Consider the following 14,173-nt stretch of genomic DNA (forward strand, 5'->3'; position numbering starts at 1 on the left):
CAATCCTTTACGATATAATGGTTGATTTGGTTTATGGGTGTTTAACGTCCCAAAGCGACTCAAGATATGAGAGACGCCGTAGTGGAGGGCTCCGGAAATACCGACCGCCTGGGATTCTTTAACACGCACTGACATCGAACAGTATATACGGGAAACGCAATGGGCGCCCGTGTACTGTGCGATGTCATGTGCACGTTAAGGAACCCCAGGCGGTCGAAATTATTCCGGAGCCCTCCACTACGGCACCTCTTCCTTCCTTTCTTCTCTTACTACCTCCTTTATCCGTTCCACTACGGCGCGGTTCAGGTGTCCGACGAGATATGCGAGACAGATACCACGCCATTTCCTTTCCTCAAAAACCAATTTTCATCTTGTCGTGTCCGGTCGCTGTGTTGAATGCAGCGAAAGACGCACACGGTACTTTAAGACTTCGTTTATTTAAAGCCGATGAGGGTGCGACCAGCGTCGACCGAGGCAGGAGCCGAACTGGCCGCCCGAAGAAAGGAGGGAGCGGAGAAGCGTCCACGGGAGGGAGTGGCTTCCCAAAACAGGAGGAGGATGCGGGGGCGCACCATGGGGGGGCATCTGGCGACAGCGTGCGACGAGGGGCAAGTGGTCGTTAGGAGGAGGATGCGGGGGCGCACACACACAAAAGCAATAAGGGGACACAACACTTCCTTCCCCCTTAGAAAGTTGCCTGGTATCGTGCAGGAGGTCGGCGCTCACGCGTGGAGGCGCGCTGGCTTTGTGCGCTCGGGGGAGAAACACTTGTAGGCTGGCTGTTGTTCGCTGTGTCTCCTAGGTCTGTCCTGGGCGAAGTCTCTTCTTCCGGGAAGAGGTGCCAGGCTATGTGGGAAGATGATGCACGTGCTCTCTCCGCTGGCGGACAGCTCTCAGACGGCGTCGTAAATCTACGCAGCTGGTTGAGATGTCGGCGTGCTACTGTGCCATGTATGTTGACGAGCCAAGAGCGCAGGCCTATGCGTCTGACAATTGTAGCTTCCTCCCAGCGTGGCTTTTTCAGAAACTGTCGGGCGAGGACGCGCTGCCCCTCATTAAGCGTGCCGCAGCGCGGAATTGCTTTTTCTTCCCGGAACGTCTCTGCCTTTGGCTCGGGGAGGATGGCTGTGAGCTGGGTTCGCATTTCACGCTCGAACATCATTTTCGAGGGGGTCTCGCCTGTTGTGCTCTGAACCGTCGTGTGCTGCTTGAAGAGAAAGCGCGCAAGGCGGCGCTGCAGCGAGCCTGTCTGATCTCTTTCAAGGGCGCGTTTTAGCTCGGCTACGTAGCGCTCGGCTTGTCCGTTTGTCGCTGGGTGGTAGGGGGCCGATGTAACTGATGAGATCCCGTTGTCGCGATAAAACTTGAGGATCTCCGCAGACACAAACGGTGTTCCGTTGTCCGACACTACCTTGCGCGGCAGGCCGAACGTTGCAAATAGTGATCGGAGGTTGTCAATGACTGCTGCCGAAGTCGTCTGTCCCATTTGCCTTATCTCAAGCCACTTTGTGTAGGCGTCTACGACCACAAGGAAAGTGCAGCCCTCAATTGGTCCTGCAAAATCAATGTGCAGTGTGTGCCATGGTGTGTCTGGCTTTTCCCATTCTGGGACAGGAGCTTTCGGCGGGGCGCTCCGGCTGCTCTGGCAAGGCTTGCATTCTCGCACCACTGTTTCGATGTCGTTGTCAATGCCAGGCCACCACATGTAGCTTCTGGCACACTTTTTCATTGCAACGATGCCCCGATGTCCGGCGTGGATGAGAGACATAGCTTGTGCGCGTAGTTCTCTCGGCATCACAACTCGGGACCCAAATATGATGCAGCCGCGATGGGTGCTCAACTCTGTAGCTCGCCTGCGGTAAGCGTCGAAGTTGTCCCCTTTGAGTTTATGCACGTTGCCTTGTTGAACAGCTGTGTAAACTAGCCGGAGAGCTGCGCACTTCTGCGTAGATGCTGCAACTGTGCCTGCTGTAAGCGGAGGTTCTGGCAGTGCTTCGAACATCAGAACGTCTCCTGGTGGAAATGGTTCGTCAACAGTTGCGTCTAGTGGCAGACGGCTTAGCGCATCGGCGTTTTGATGTTTACTCCCATTGCGGTAGACCAGAGCGTAGTCGTACGCTGAGAGTTTGATGCACCAACGTGTCATTCGCGGAGACAAAGTTGGTGGCATAGGCCTTTGTGGTCCCAGAATGCCCAATAGCGGTCGGTGATCGGTTATAAAGGTCACCTTCCGGCCGGCAATGTACTGGTGAAAATGTGTCGCCGCGTAGACGATGGCTAGCCCTTCTTTGTCAAGTTGCGCGTAGTTGCGTTCTGCTTGCGACAACGTACGTGAGGCGAAGGCGATGGGAGCTTCCCTTCCTTGCTCGTCAGTTTGCGATAGAACCGCGCCGACTCCGTACGGTGATGCGTCGCAAGCCAAAAGCAGAGGCTTCCTTTCGTCGTAGTGGCGGAGGACTGTACATCTTCGAATCAGGTCTTTTAGGGCATCGAATGACTGCTGATGGCGTGGCGACCATGTCCATGTCACATCTTTCCGAAGGAGTTGGTATAAGTCGTTGGCCACGGTAGCTCTTTGTTCCAAGAACCGGTCGTAGAACGTCAAGAGTCCGAGAAAAGCCTGTAGCTCCTGCTTGTTTGTTGGAGCTCGTGCTTCTGTGATCGCTCGCACTTTGTCCTCGGTAGGGTGAATGCCTTCCGCATCAATTCGGTGTCCCAGAAATTGCACCTCTGGCACCGCAAAACAGCACTTCGATTTGCTTATGCACAAATTAGCGTTTGCTAGCCTTTCGAGAACGAGCTCTAGGCGCACTGCATGCTCTTCAGTGGAAGTGCCACTGATGATGACATCGTCAAGGTAGACACAAACTCCTGGGATGCCCTGAAGCACTGTCTCCATGAATTTTTGAAATATGGCCGGGGCTGCAGCTACGCCAAAAGGCAGTCGCTTGACTTTGTACAAGCCTTTCAGTGTGTTAATTGCCAATAATTCAGCAGTTGACTCGCTCACCTTCAGCTGCTGATACGCCTGGGTGAGGTCCAATGTGCTGAAGACTCTTGCGCCACGTAGTACACTGAATACTTCTTCAGGTGTCGGTAGCGGGTAAGAGGACGCTTTAGTCGCAAGATTGACGGTGCTCCGGTAGTCTCCGCAGAGGCGTATGGTTCCGTTCTTCTTGCGAACTACGACAAGTGGTGTGGCCCATTCTGAATGCTGCGTCGGCTCGATGACACCTTGCTGCTCCAGTTTGTCCAACTCTTTTTCAACTGAATCTCGGAGAGCAAACGGCACCGGCCTGGCCTTCAGAAATTTGGGTTGCGCGTTGTCCAACAACTCCAGTGTGACCGGGGGCCCTTCGTTTCCTGGAATCTCTTCCGAGAATACTCTTTCGTATTTCTCTTGCAGTTGCTCAACCATGTTCTGGCTCGGCGTCTGGTGTATGCCGCATATCATCACGCCTAGTGGAGAAAACCAGTTTCTCCCTAGAAGGCTTGATCCTGTGCCCTTCACAACAAGCAGAGGTAGCGTATGGGTCTGGCCGTTGTAGTTAACCTGCACGTTGGCAGAGCCCAATAGTGGCAGATTCTGTCCTGACCACGTTCGCAGGTGCGTGTCGTCTTGTTGCAGGGCGGGTGCGTCAGATGGCCATGAAGTTCGGAACGTGTCCTCACTGATCAGAGTACAGGCTGCGCCGGAGTCCACCTCGAACTTAATCAGCTGGTGATGTACGCTTACTTCTGTAAAAATCTTCGGTCGCGTGCCGAGATTCATGGTGTTCAGGTCGTACAACACAGATGGTGTTGCTGATGTTGTTCCATGGAGACCAGATAGCGGCGTATTTTCTGAGGCGTTGACGCTGTGATTAGGCTGGGAAGGTGACTTTATCTTGGCAAGTCTCCGTTTCGTAATGCATGCTCTTTCGATATGCCCTCGCTTGTGGCAAAAATTACACGTGGCTGACTGGAATCGACATCCCTGGGGGTTGTGTTGGTCGTCACACCGCCAGCAGCGTTGTGCCTTTTTGACCGATTTTACAACAACAGAAGGCTTGCGCACCTGGTTGCTTGTCTGGTGTACCGGCTCGGTGTTCCGGCGAATCCCTCTCTGCTGGTGACCGGCGCTCTCCGCTCGAACGGCGATGTCGTAAGCTTTGCTGAATGTGAGGTCCTTCTCAGCGAACAGGCGCTGCTGCAGTGACTCGTCACTCAGTCTGCACACAAATCTGTCGCGTAACATCACGTCCAAGGGAAGCATGGTGGTGTTAGCAGAAGAAGCTGCGTCTCCCTCCTGCCCGGTAGCTGTTGTCGACAGCGTTCCAAAATTGCAGTCGGCAGCGAGCTTCTTGAGCGCGGCTACGTAGGCGCTCACAGTTTCTCCTCCCAGTTGATCTCGTCGTTGGAAGCGAGCCCGGCTGTAGACCTCGGATGGCCTTGGGTCGTAGTGCTTTTGCAGCGCTTTTACGATGTCGTCGTAAGACACTGCCGCTGGTGTGCTTGGCTGAATAAGGGCGCAGACAGTATCGTAGGTCTGCTCCCCGCACAGCGTCAGCAGGTTGGCCCTCTTCAAGGCTGGGTCTGTGATGTTGTTAGCTTCAAAGTAGAACTGAAGGCGTCCAACCCACGATGACCACGATGAGCCGTTGAACTCTGGTATCTGATTGGGAAACCCTCGCGTAGCCATGGCTTGTCAATAGCGTTGCGTAGCGCGGGTCGAATCCACTTTCTCGTCGCCACTGTCGTGTCCGGTCGCTGTGTTGAATGCAGCGAAAGACGCACACGGTACTTTAAAGGCCGGGATACATGCGACGTTTTTTTCGACGACATTCGCGCGGCAGAAAACGTCGCGGCGGCGCGACGCCCGGCTGGAGATACATGGAGCGTTGGAGCGGCGGCGCGCCGCCGCGTATCCCTCGACGCGAAAGCAAATGTGATCAACAAGTGGCAAACACCACTGTGCAAGGAGGTCTGTGAGAACAGCGACGCTGACCATTGTGTTAAAATCAGGAAAGTTTCACTTCGACACCATTGTACAAATTTTAACACGCGCGCTTAAGTATCTATAAAGATTTGCGTGCTCGAATGCATGCCGTCGGGTACCTTTGGACGCCCGCTCAGCCGCGGACACCAGCGGCTGCAGTTTTCTTCGACAGATTCGCTTCAGGGAGGGAGCGCAGGCATTCCGATCCAAGATTCGGCCGTGTTCTCCAAAAAAAGCGACATCTCAAGCCTGATGAAGCGTTTATTTTCACGACAATAACATTTCCGTGCCAAAAACACGGCGCAACTCGACGGCCATGGCGGCCATGTTCGCGGCGGCAGGCAAAGGACCGGAAGAGCAGGCTTTCTGCGCTGCCATTGGCTCGCTTCAGCCGCCGCTTCCGGTCTCACCGGACGCCGCGCGTCAAAATCTAGCCGGTCCTGATCGGCGGCGGCGGGCGTTTTTCTCGACGCCGGGCGTCAAATCTGCGCCGTCGGGCGAAAATCGACGACGCGCCGCGGTAAAAACGCTCCATGTATTCCGGCCTTAAGACTTCGTTTATTTAAAGCCGATGAGGGTGCGACCAGCGTCGACCGAGGCAGGAGCCGAACTGGCCGCCCGAAGAAAGGAGGGAGCGGAGAAGCGTCCACGGGAGGGAGTGGCTTCCCAAAACAGGAGGAGGATGCGGGGGCGCACCATGGGGGGGCATCTGGCGACAGCGTGCGACGAGGGGCAAGTGGTCGTTAGGAGGAGGATGCGGGGGCGCACACACGCAAAAGCAATAAGGGGACACAACACATCTTCTAATTTTTGTGTGCGTGCTTTTATTCTTGGTAAAGGCATTCCTATGGGCACTTTATTCCCGACCAAGTGTGTCCATAAAGCGAGTCGTCCGTAATAGCGAATCATCAAGAAAAACAAGAAAAAAACGCTTTATAATTACGGACTGCTTCTTCGCTTAGTTTGGTTTACGGGGTTTAACGTCCCAAAGCAACTCAGGCTACGAGGGATGCCGTAGTGAAAGGCTCCGGAAATTTCGACCACCTAGGGTTCTTTAACGTGTACTGACATCGCACAGTACACGGGCCTCTGGAATTCTGCCTCCATCGAAATTCGACCGCCACGGCCGGGATCGAGCCCGCGTCTTTCGGGTCAGCAGCCGAGCGCCGTAACCACTGAGCCACCGCGGCGGCCCCTTCTCTGCATACTGGCGGGCAGTGAATTGGAAATCGGGCAATTTTTGAAGCTCCATGTGCATTATTCCCGTTCCCATTATCTTTAAAAATTTTGCAGTGCAGGTTTTAGCACGTTTAAAACGGTCCATAAGAGGCGTAAAGGCGCCTCTTGGCTTGACGGGGTATTTGTATACTGCGACCGTTCCCACCACAAGAACTCTGTACTCATTCGGCAGACCGCTGCTGAATGTGGTTTTCAGCGTAGCGCAGAGAGTTTTTTGCAGCCATTCATGCAATGCAAACGGTAAGGCTCGTCGACCGGGCATCTTGGCACTTTAAACCATGAAGCCCCGCACACACAAAAAAGGCCATTACTACGGTATTCACACTTTCGCCATGCTTTTCGCTGGTGTTCTGGAGACAAAACACCCCGGCTTGTATCGTTTTGCTTCTCACCCTATAATATCTTTATTGTACAACTAATATTTTTATAGCAATATGTAATGGGTATTTCATTTGCCTCGTAATACTGTATAATGTTGCTGCAATATTTTAATCTACACGCGTTCATTATTACTGGAAAAACCTGTTCAGCATTGTTCTTACGTATCGATTTGCAACCGCTCATTCCCCCCTCTAATGCCCTCTGCATCGGCCATAAGGGAACTGGAAATAAATAAATAAATAAAAAATAAATGTGCGGCGGAACGTCTGGCAGACACACTCGGGATTTTGTTCTCATCGCTCTCCCTATTAACGGGACAAAAATACGTGGGTCCCCACGGGCTCCGTACATTTTCACTCTGTCCTTTATCCGGTTAGCCATTTTCAATATTAACGAGACGTAAATATACCTTGAAAAAGTTTGGTAAGAAAAATGATCCATAGATCCAGTCAGTATTAAATGGGGCCCAACTGTACACGAAATACAACGTGGTATTTGCTCACCACCGCTGAATAATTTATAATCGAATTTTTCGGCCATGCTGTTTCGGTTTCAACAGCCAAACGATGGCTGCGACGTCTAAGTTGCGTATAGGTCACGCATGGCATGAAAAAAAACAGCAATAGAATCTCGTGCTTCTTAATTAGCTGTCGTTCCGGCTTTTGACGCAGGTTGGCTTTTGTGTTGTAGGAAATTGAAACGACGAAGCAGGGTGCTTCGCCTAAGACTTTACACAATTTTCAAAAACAGGATTTTTTAGTTAGAAGAACGCTCTTTCGGCATGGCATGGTCAGCTGTGTTGTACATCAGAATACAGCTAAGACGTGCTAACTAGCAGGCTGCAGGCTAGCAGTAATAGTTAACTTCTTACGTACTACTGTTAGGCTCCTTAATTATTGAGAGACCTGTAGCCCACGTAAGTAATATGCATATCAGTTTTTAGTATTTCGAAAACACGGTTGCCCTCTGCGCTGTGGCCCAACATATTTTGGCTATTTCGCCGCGCTACGTGCACTGGAGAGGTTGCTTTGCCTGCAAGCTCCTCGAAAGCGCATGCCTTTTGGCGCGATGCAGGCAGAATTTGATGACCCGCAGTGCCGAGGTAAACCGCGTATTCGAAATGCTAAAAACTGATATGGACATTACTTACGGTGGGCTGCATGCCTCTCAATAATTAAGGAGCCTAACAGCAATATTTCAGAAGTTAACTATTCAGTATTAGTTAACCAGCCTGCTACTTAGCACGTCTTAGCTGCAATCTGATGTACAACACCGCTGACATAGCTATGCCGAAAAAAAAAAGCTTTTCTAACTCAAAAAGCCTATTTTTAAAAATTGTGTAAAGTCTTAGGTGAAACGCCCTGTAATTGCAGTCACGTGACCTATACGAAACATCGACGTCAAAGAGCTGTTGAAACTGAAATAACATTAAAGAATAATTGCATTATAAGTAGTTTAGCGGTCGTAGGAGAATGCCACGTGGTGACCCATGTTTAGTAATGTCTTAGTGTTCCTTATACTTTGTTCGTTTTCAATTCTTTTATTCTTTTTTTTTATTCAACCCGAGACATGTAAGTCCTCTCTTTAACAAAGGCGAACGAACGTTCCTAACTGGTCTAAGCGTCGACCAATTAGGAACGTTCGTTTGACTAGACAATAAAGAAAAAAGTTCCTAAGTGGTCGAGGGGCAGCGCGCCAGTTTCACGACCCAAAGGGCTGCGGTTCGAATCCCGGCTCGGCCATCTTTCTTTTCAGCGCAGTTGCTTTTCTTTCTTCAGGAGCACTGCATAATGGTTGTTTGAATGACTTCACGACCCTGTAGATCAATGAGTAATTATGTTGTGACGTCATTACTGCTGTATTGTGCGACCGTTATGGGGTACTTGAATTACCTGCGCGAGGTCATGTGCCGGTGACGTCATGACTCCCAACCTATCCCGTTTCTGTCGACACGCTAACGTGCAGTGGTTTCTTCGCTGAACAGGAACATCAGCGCCATCGCGTTAAAAAGAAGAATAAAACTTGTAGGATAGTCCGTGCAACGCCTCAGCTACCCCACTGCTTCAAAAGCAGTTCGGTATTTCTTTAAGCAGAATAAGCGCAATCTCGTTGGGCATCTCGTTGAGAACAGATTCATTGTACCGACAGATTACCGGTGTGTGGTGATGATGATGATGACAGATTTTTAATGGCACTAGGGCAGCTCAGACAAAGAGCGCCATGGCACACTGCATGTATTTCGGTCTACACAAGACGGGGTCAGTGACCTATTTCCCAAGTATTTCATCCCAGTGAACCCAAGCATGAGACGAGAGCAAAGCCGGTACCCATTGCATCACAGCTGTGTATTCGGTGCCACTGGGAATCGAACCCCGTACCTCTCTGAAAACGGAGCTTTCATGCGCTGCGTTAGTCCTAAAGACGAAATACAGGTAAATACAGGTGTCGTCATCAGCGGCCTTCTTTCGCAAGCAAAAAGCGATGACGTCATTACAAAAACCCGAATCTCTGAGGCTACGCTACACAGCCATTAACTTCCAAATGGTGATCACGGAGTCCTTATGATTTGTTTTTTCCGCACCGTGTGGAAAAGCCAACGAGCTTGGAGAGATTCGCAAAAAAGCACTGAAGTATTCCTTGCACATATTTGAAGCCCGACTGCGTTTCGCCAGAGATATCAACGAGATCTGTGTCTCATGAACGGCACTATTCTTCCAACGCGTACATCACGCTCAACTGCGTCTGTGCGAACCCCGCCGTAGTCACCTTTGTCTCTATACACGGGCTGCAAACTCGGACAGAGAGTCTTGAATAAACTGTTCCGTCATCTAAACAATCTTACAGCTGGAAGCTACATGTTTGTCGCTGAAAACTGCGCCTATGTCTAAAACAAACTGTCTTCGCGCGTCGCACGCGAGAGCTGCGCCCGAGGGTACCGCATTTGCCCGCATATAAGTCAAATCAAGCCGAGTAGACTCATATACGCAAGTCGATGCACACGAGACTCAAAATCGAGTCGATTCGAGCCAACTCGAGTCACTTTTGCAGCAACTAAACAAGTTTAGTTCATTTGAATACAAACAGCGCAGTAGACGGGACCAAGAAGAAAGATTACACAGACACAGGCGCTGCCCGTCTACTGCGCTGGTCCCGTCTACTGCGCTGTTTCTATTCAAATAATGTACTACCAACTAGCCCGGCTTATTCCTCTCTTGAAGTTTAGTTTAGTTTATTGGGTTTAAAGTCCCAATACTAAGCATCCTGTATCAAACAGCACGAACATAGACAAGCTCGTGTGGTTGTCTGTGTTCGTGCTGTTCGATACAGGTCGATTAAGGAGCCGACTTAACGTCGGGTAGATACGGTAGATGGCGAAAACGAAACCAAGCGTTCAAAAGCTGCCGCGGGCCGCACAATCACGTGCGGCTCGAATTTACTGCACCCCTTGAATACAGCGCTCCCCATGGCAGCGGCTGTCGCGGCCCCTTCAAAGAGGCGGCCTCTAAATGCTCCTTATTTATGCACTAAGTGCCGAGCGCCCAGTTTTTCCCGTTCTCTTATTACGAGCCAGATGAAACAGCGCGCGTTCCAGCTCTATTCATCCCCCCCCCCCCCCCCCCCTTGAACGAGGCTGGCTCGGAAGCGTGATGGCGGCCATATATGATGCGCGTTGTCTTCCCGGAAAATTCTCCCACGCACCATCCCATATAACTAAACAGATAAAACGGCAGAAAAACGTGAAAGAAAAGTGCGGAGAAGTTCAGTGCCACCGGGTGTCTTCTCTCGTGTCACGTACACGCCTGGACTCCATCTCACGACCCTCCGGCGGCACTAGTTCACGATTCTCGGAACTTTCGTGAGCCTTTCAAAAGGGAGGGGGGGGGGGGGGTTACGAGCTTGGTAAAACCGGCGTCCCGCAATACATCACCACCACCGTCAGTCCGACTATACGTCCACTGCAGGAGAGAGGCGTCTCCTATTAGAGATAACAAGGTAACAAGAAACGCTTAGGGAACAGGAAAGGAACAGTATACATGTGGCGATCGTGAATGGGCGCAGAGCTTCACTGCAAGCTTTCTTCGACTATTAGATTTTACCTCAAGAAGAATAGCATTCTTACGAAGTGAATTCACCTTTCGCGACTAACGTAGGACAAGCCAATTACGAAGTTAACTCTCCATACTGCCCGGGTGGACGGACGATCACTTGAACACTTTCACCCTCTCGGTAACTGCGTGAACTACGCCACCATAACCGTAGCCATCGCGGTGACTGCGTGGTATGGGCGCTGGGCTACTGAGCCGGAGTAGCCGGGTTCGAATCCGACCGCGGCGGCCGCGTTTCGATGGAGGCGAAACGCAAAAGGCGCCTGTGTGCTGTGCGATGTTATGTGCACGTTAAAGATCCCCAGGTGGACGAAATTATTTCCGGAGACCTCCACTGCGGAACCTCCTTCTCTTTTCCTTCTTTCACTCTCGCCTTTCTCCCTTCACGGTGCGGTTGAGGTGTCCACCGATAACTGAGACAGTTACCGCGCCCTTCATTTCCTGTTAGCCAATAATTTTCATATGCTAACCACAGGGTTAATTGGAGATACATGGGAGAGACCTTTGCCCTGCAGTGGGCATAGTGAGGCTGATAACGATGGTGATGAACCTCCAAAAACTGCCCGGAGGGAAAATCGGTCCCGATGAAAGGAAGGCGCTTGTAGTTTTGTTACTCTCGGTGGAGACCTCAACTTCGCCGTCTGGTAAGGGGTGAAGAAGAGACTGAAAGATGGATGGCATGTCGGGGAATCGATTGGCTCAGCGAAGCGTACAAAATTTCAAACACTGCGCATAGAAGACGACCTCTGGCCTGTTTCTTGGGTGCCGTAACTAGACAGCGCAAACAGAAATACGATGTTCCGGTTTGGTTTGGTTTATTACGGTTTAACGTCTCAAAGCGACTCATGCTAAGGGGACGCCGTAGTGGAGGGCTCCATAAATTTCGACCACCTGGGGTTCTTTAACGTGCACTGACATCGCACAGTACACGGGCCTCTGCAATTTCTCCTCCAAAGAAATTCCAGCCGCCGCGGCCGGGATCAAACCCGCGTCTTTCGGGTCAGCAGCCGTGCACGCGAGCAAGCACGGTATCTAAAAACTCAACCAGGAAACAAAGAAGCCGAGGAGAAAGAGCACTAACATTGCGTGAAATGTCTCGCACGTACTTGTCGCACTAACTTACGCTCGTTACGACCGAGGAGCGACTGTCACCCCGACGACGTCCTGACAACTAGGAGGTAACTAACTCGAAAACAAAACAAAGGGGGAAACAAAAATAGAAAGGAAACAAGAAAGCAAACAGCCCTGTCAGTTCATAGGTTTCGTTGGAAGGTGAACGTATGCCAACTAGCCCAACTTTCTCCCTAGTTACTGTGTCTCTGCCGTTTTGAAAAAAAGACAACTTTACTCAAAGTTTCGGCTAGCTAGCTGTCACAGCTAGCTAGCACAGAAGGCGGGTGTCTCAGAAGGCGGAAAGCTTTCCACCGTGAATAGGCTGTCTCGTCTCTATACGTCGCAATCAGCATCAACTACGCGCCAGAGGCACTTTTTTGTGATAAGAGTCTTTAAAGGCAACAATTAATCATCATCAGCCTAACCACGAGCAATACAAGACGAAAGCCTCTCCCATGTATTTCCAATTAACCCTGTCCTGTGCCAGCTGCGGACAGCTTATCCCGCAAACTCCATAATCTCATCCGCCCAGATCACTAACTGACGTCCCTTTCCTTATCTTGGAATGCACTCCGTTACCCCTAATGACCGTCAGTTATCTTGCCTTATCATTACGCATGCCCTGCCCATGCCCAGCAGTGGCTCAGTGGTTATGGTGCTCGGCTGCTGACCCGAAAGACGCGGGTTCGATCCTGGCCGCGGCGGTCGAATTGCAATAGGCGAAATTCTAGGGGCCCGTGTATACTGTGCGATGTCAGTGCACGTTAAAAAACCCCAGGTGGTCGAAATTTCCGGAGCCCTTCACTACGGCGTCCTTCACAGCCTGAGTCGCTTTGGGATGTTAAACCCTAATAAACCAAACCAAACCATTTTTCGTCCTTGAACTGATCTAGATATATTAACAAGTGCAAATGCAGTTTCAGAGACAACACAAAAGAACGGACCAGCTGTCGTCCCACAGCTCCCACCTCCACATCCGGGGCTCCAACCAACCGACGCATACCGAAGTGGCCACCTGTAGCATACGCGAACCTGGCTCCCTTCGTTCTATCCACAGCCCTAGATGTCGGCCACTACTTTCATCGCATCACTCCACGAGACAGCCCCGCAACTGCGTGGAGCTTTCGCAAGCCAGACGTTTCTTCAGCTTTCAAAAGATGCTTAATAATCTTAGAGTAAAAACATTCATGAGAGTAAAAAAGTCAAAACTAAATATCGAGGGCTTATCCAACTGCTTTCGCACAATTTTCGCATCAGATGCCTGACCTTCCCGTCATTTCTTTTTTGTTTCTCTCGCGTATACCTGGGATAAAAAATGTGGTTGTGGCTCAGCTCTGCTAAGCCAGGATATACAGGGTGTTTCACCTAAGACTTTCTGCAATTTTTAAAAATAAGCTATTTGAATTAGATGCGCGCTTTTTCTGGCATAGCATTGTCAGTGGTGTAGTACATCATAATGCAGCTAAGACGTGCTAACTAGCCGACATCGTAGCCAATATTTAATAGTTAACTTTTAAACTATTACCGTTGGGCTCCTTAATTGTTGAGAGGCATGTAGACCACCGTAAGTAATGTCCATATTCGTTTTTAGAATTTCGAGAATGCGATTATCTTCGGCGCTGTGGCCCAACAAATTTCGCCTACATCGCGCCAAAATACATGCGGTTTGAGAAGCTTGCAGGCAAAGCAACATCTCCAGTGAACCTAACTCGTCGAGATAGCCAAAATTTGTTGGGCCACAGCGTCGAGGATAATCGCGTTCTCTAAATGCTAAAAACGGATATCGACATTACTTACGGTGGGCTACATGCCTCTCAATGATTAAGGAGCCCAACGGTAATAGTTTAAAAGTTAACTATTAAATATTGGTTAACAAGCCTGTTAGTTAGCACGTCTTAGCTGCATTATGATGTACTACACCACTGACAATGCTATGCCAGAAAAAGCACGCATCTAATTCAAATAGCTTATTTTTAAAAATTACAGAAAGTCTTAGGTGAAACACCCTGTATAGAAGAACGCTTTGTTACGCATGGTTAGGCACGGTTTAGCTTTGGTTAAACTTTATTCAAGTCTTCAGCGAGAGCAAATCACGTGATGCATCACGTGCTACAAGTGCAAGGCAACTGCAAGCAAAGTGCAAGCGTCCACAGCGGTGGTCGGCGCAGCGGCGGACGTGACAGCCAAGCGCAAGAGCGAATCACGTGACACATCACATGCCACAACTGGCGAGGAAGAGCGGCCGAGCAGCAGCCAGCGCAGTGGCGGACGTGTCTGCGAAGCGCGCAGCTATGGCGTCGATGAAGACAAAGATCGAAGCACCTGCCACGCGCGATTTTGTATATGAGGCCCGCCT

The 14,173-nt window shown here is 50.5% G+C and overlaps 1 protein-coding gene across 1 annotated transcript in view; it reads right to left on the reverse strand.

Annotated features, from left to right (window-relative positions):
• Positions 1–14,173, reverse strand: part of Pld (Phospholipase D) — a 108,275-nt gene that overhangs the window by 48,857 nt on the left and 45,245 nt on the right. The window lies entirely within an intron of this gene.

Source organism: Amblyomma mixtum, chromosome 9 (assembly GCF_055824585.1).
Source record: "Amblyomma mixtum isolate Tamu chromosome 9, ASM5582458v1, whole genome shotgun sequence".
NCBI lineage: Eukaryota > Metazoa > Arthropoda > Arachnida > Ixodida > Ixodidae > Amblyomma > Amblyomma mixtum.